The sequence below is a fragment of the Elaeis guineensis genome, chromosome 1, assembly GCF_000442705.2.
Source record: "Elaeis guineensis isolate ETL-2024a chromosome 1, EG11, whole genome shotgun sequence".
NCBI classification, from domain to species: Eukaryota; Viridiplantae; Streptophyta; class Magnoliopsida; order Arecales; family Arecaceae; genus Elaeis; species Elaeis guineensis.
The window spans coordinates 77,330,941-77,336,208 of record NC_025993.2 but is presented as its reverse complement, the minus strand read 5'-3'; the positions used below and the strand labels follow the sequence as shown (position 1 = coordinate 77,336,208).

The 5,268-nt window shown below is 36.0% G+C and overlaps 1 non-coding gene across 1 annotated transcript; it reads right to left on the bottom strand.

Moving 5' to 3' along the window:
- Nucleotides 1–701: 701 nt before the first annotated feature.
- Nucleotides 702–808, bottom strand: LOC140854917 (small nucleolar RNA R71). The gene has a single exon (XR_012138011.1). It is a non-coding gene; the product is annotated as a small nucleolar RNA R71 (small nucleolar RNA).
- Between the last annotated feature and the right edge of the window lie 4,460 nt (nt 809–5,268).

The window sequence follows — 5,268 nt, the reverse complement described above, 5'->3', positions numbered from 1 at the left end:
CACTTGGAAGGTTTGAAGGGTCATCTTGGAACAGTTAGGAGCTATCTAGATTTAGGTTAACCCTAGGATAGATTGAGTTTAATTTATTGATTCACTTGTTTGAAAAAAAAAAAAAAATTTAAAATTTAAATTTATTTGGTTACTTTTTTTTAGATTTAGGACTCCTTAGGATCTTCTCTTTAGAACTTTTTCTCTTTTCTTTCTTTTCCTTATACATAAAAATTTTATTAAAAAAAAAAAAAAATTGTATAAACATCGAGAACCGTACACTTCGTGTGTGGAGAAGAGTGTCGGGTCGTCTAGTTAGAATTGAGTCAATTCCTGTTGTTTCAATGGCTGAACCAATCCAACCCATGACCCTTAAGGATTTGTGTTATCCAGTTGGCTCCATCCAACCATCTTGTATCAGGTTGCCACAACCCACAGCTAACAATTTTGAAATCAAACCTCAAATCATAAATATGCTTCCAAAATTCACAGGATTAGAGGATGCTTATATATTTATTAGAGAATTTGAGGAGGTATGTGCAACCATGAAACTGCAATTAACAGAGGATGAGGTCAAACTTAGATTAATCAACTTTGCCCTTAAGGACAATGCTAAGAAGTGGCTTTATAGTCTGCCAAACTATTATGTCACTACCTGGGAGGGCTTTGTGAGAACATTTTTAAAAAAGTATTTCCCCCATCATAAAATAGCTAGGATTAGGAATGAAATAAATCAATTTTACCAACTAGCTGGTGAATCATTTTGGAAGTACTTTGATCGTTTCAAGAATCTTTTGACCCAATGCCCACACCATGGAATAGAAACTTGGAGACTATGCCAGATCATCTATGAGGGGTTAGATTCAAACTCAAGAACCATGCTAGAGTCCATGTGCCAAGGCCAATTTCTGTATGTACTAGGGCAAGCAGGTCTGTGGCCCTTTCTCCATGTCCTACAAAAGAGAGTTTGATCATTTTGCCTTGAAGGCATGATTCACAAACTGGATATGATTCAAAAATCAACGGACTCAACAGCCCAGATTTCTCCAATTTGTTAACCCTGTCTTCTGCTATATGACCTAGCCTTAGGTGCCACAGATACCTATCATTTAGACTATCTCTAGGCCTTTTAATTCCTATGGCATTTACATTTTGCTCGATATTAAATACAGATACATCAATATGTAGCTGATAGAGACCGTTAATAAGAAAACCATTTGTAACTTTATTATTTTCATAAAATATATTACAATGGTCCTTATGAAAGCTAATCACATAGCCTTCTTGTGCTAAACATGAAACAGAAATCAAATTTCTGCTTGCTGCAGGCACATAATAACAGTCACTAAGAACTAAATCTAATCCTAACGATAATCGCAGAGGGTAGGTTTCCACGGCCACAGCAGCAACTCTTGCTCTGTTCTCAATGCGTAGGATCATATCCCCATCCCTCAGCCTCTTGCTCTCCTCAAGATCCAGCATAGAAGTGCACAAATGAGCACTAGAACCAGAGTCAAGCACCCAACTGGATGCAGAAAAAATCGTAAGATTAGATTCTAAAATGAGCATACCTCCAGAAGGACCATCCTTCTTGTTCTTCAGGGTGGCTAGGTACTGAGGACAGTTCCACTTCCAATGGCCATCTGAATTACAGTGGAAACATTTTCTTTTTTCAGTAGCCTTCTTCTTCGGTTCTGTCTTCTTCTTCTTTCCATCCACCTTCTGCTTCTTCGCAGACTTCTTTTTCTTTCCAAAAGATTTTCTCTTGGAAGAAGTCCACTCCATAGGAGAACTGAGCCTTTTGAACCCTTCATAAAAAGCTCAGTCATAACCAGCATGTTCATTAACTCGACCAAGGTACACTGCATCTTATGTATATGGAAGTTCATGATGAACTGACCATATGCATCAGACAAGAATTGAAGGATCACATCAGTCTGAAAATTCTTATCTAAGATGACACCGACCTTCTCAAGCTCCTCAAGATCCTTGATCATTGTCAAACAATGATCTTGGACTGACTGCCCATCACGCATTTTAGCCTTAAAAAATCTTTGACAGACTTGATATTTGACTGTGCGACTTTGTTCACCAAACAACTCTTGTAGGTGAGCCAACATTTGGTAGGTAGTCAAAATGTTCTCATGTTGGCGCTGCAAGTCATCAGACATTGCACCCAACATGTAGTATCTTGCTTTATTATCATCATCCATCCAATTTTTTAGAGACGCTCTCTGTTCAGTAGTCGGACATGCTAGCATGGCAGGTGGTTCCTGGTCGATGACATGAGTCAATTTTTCAAAACTCAGAACAATTCTGTAGTTCCTCAACCATTCATTGAAATTGGATCCAGTCAATCTGTGGGTGTCTAGTATTTTGGTTAGGGGGTTTGAGGCAGACATGTTTTCTGTAGAGAGTCAAAAGTTTCTAGTTAGATTTTATAATTGGACTTAACCAATTTATTTAGGGATTTCATTTTTAAACAAATTAGGCTCCCACTATTTTCTCAAATCCCTACACTCCCTTGGTAGAGATGTGAAAATCTCCATGATCAGTGATTTCTAGTGGGTGGTGCGGTCTCACCGACTGGCTCATCACCTCACCTAACAGTTATTGGTGATGGATCAATCGATGAGTGGACAACTCTTGTCCAATGATTTTTTAATCATGGTGCATCCAAAACTTGGTCTCTAATTCATGAAGCTCACCGTGCCTGAAATATTGCTCCAATCCTTAGTTAAGTCAAACCCACCATTTGCACGAACTAGATTCTTAATTGGGTCCCTCATCGTACCCGAAATATTGAGCCCAACCCATCCTCTAATTCATAGCATCCAATGCCTAATGGACATGGTTGCATCTTTCCGATGCAACTGAGCCACTGTATCCAGTTGAGAACAATCAACCCTGGGAAGAGCCCGCACATCCACAATGGTGGAAGATCTAGACTTAATATTTTCTTAGAAAGATTTGATTTAGGTCTCTTTAAAGTTGACTTGATATAGTCATAATAATTATGACTAACCTAGTATTATGGGTTAGCTCGAATTATTAGCCACCTCAAATCAGAACTGGGTCGACACATATGGCCAAGTAAGTGAAACCGATGGAAGGAATATGCCATTAACTCAACAAGAATGCATTCGAGTCGAGTAGCTCCTAATTAAAAACCAGTCGGTCGCATCTATCCAACTTATCTTAGACACCAAATTATCGAACCAGAACTAATTAGGTTAGTCTACAATCCAGGCTCTAATCACTGAGCCAAATTAGGTCTTAACTTGATCGAGTCACATTTAAATATGATTCGACCTTGACCCATACATAATCCTATTAGGCTGGTCAATTATTAGCTTTCATGATCCCACCTAACCAACTGTTAATTTGGTTTGATCAACCGCTAGACCTAATTGAGCTACCCAAGTCCGAACCCAATTTTATGAAAATGACTTAGATCTAAAATTTTTAATTTTAGATCTAATTTAATTTCATAAGCTTAATTCATTAATTAAGTCTTGGGTTCATAAATAACACATGTAAAATAAATCCTAGGGTTTCAGGATCTAGAGTTTTGCAGAAAAATAAATTTTAATTTTTGATTAAGGATGAACGCGCAGCACCCCTACACATCATAAGAACACTCATTGAATAGGAGGAGAGGGCCTTTAAACCCTACTTTGTTCTTATGACCGAACGACCATGAGGAACACCTTAATCAAAAATATAAATTTAACTACAAAACTAGTTAAATCTAAATTTACATAACACATATATAATTTAAGATCTAACTAATACATGCTTTGCATACATCTTATGTATCAAAAATTGATCTAATTAATATGCTTTCAGATTTAATACATCACATGTAATATCTAAAAATTAAAATTTAAATTGAACTATTCAACATAAAATTTATTCTAGACAGTTACTAGAACAATTCTATAACTAGTCTAGGCATGCAACAGATCAATCTTATGTATTATCTAAATTTTTATTTTCTATTTTTGATCTGAATATATAATATTTATATCATCAAAATCAAAAAATAAATTAGATCTAAATTATATTTTAATCTCATTAAAATATAAACTTACAAGACTATTCATAGATCAAACTATTCCTAGTCTAGTCATGCATCTCATGCATATTAGATCTTCTCAGATTTAATTTTAAATATTTTAATTTTAGATTCTATCATATCTGATGTGATATCTAAAATTTTTTAATATCAAATAAATTAAAATTAAAATCAGATCTAAATTAGATCAGAAACTGAGCCATAAACCTGGCTCTGATATCAGTTGAAGGAAAAACCATCTTTTTCTTTGTAGGATCTTCCAGATTTCATCAAATCTGAGGTAGAATAATTTTTAAAAAAAAATATCCTATATTTATTTCAGATCTAAATTTTTAGATCTAATTTTATTATCTAATATTAATTCAAAATAAATCTAAAAATATGAGAAAACATGAAATACCTCAAGGGTAATCTGATTACCCTATAAATGATCGCAGCAAGCCTGAGGTTCTAATTTAGCCACGCAATCATCTGGCCTCTACTAGTATCTACTTAAGTAGAATCTAGATTATCTTCTCCTTATGAATCTCTACTCCAAAAATCAAAACTAAATCTGATTAGGAAGATCTTCAAAAGTCTTCCTAAAGTTGGAGCAGCAGCCTATTGAAGAAGTCCTACAGCATTCCTGTTCAAGGCATCACCATGCCTTAGACCTTTGCCAGATGGACGTCCAACTCCTTGGACGTGAAGAGGAGAGGGAGAGCTACAGATGGGATGCAGAGAAGAGGAAAGGGGATGGCAGCTTTGATGGGTTTTGTGCAATCACATGAAACCCTAGGCACAGATAGGGTTTATATAGACCCTGCTGCGCTGCGAGTGCCACATCATTCGACCAATTAAAAAATTCTATTTTATCCAAAAAAATTCTGAGGATAAGCACAAAAAAAGGTTGGCACCAACTAGTCCATGTTGATCAAGACTCTCCATCCTTATCCACTTGGGGTGCCCACTTAATCCAATTGGGCTCACACCATAATTTGATTATGGCACCCAATTTAATGTGGATTTGGCATGTGGACACTCCACAAAAATCCTCCAATGAGCTCTTGCCAAGTGGCCTTCAGTTTAAGACCCATATGTCAATATTTGACAGATGTCCTAAAATAAAAATGGCAGGTGTCAGGAATTAGCAGGTATTGTTTTAAATTCATCTCATGAATTAAGATAAAACTTTTTTGAGCTGAACAAGCTTCATTTAGACT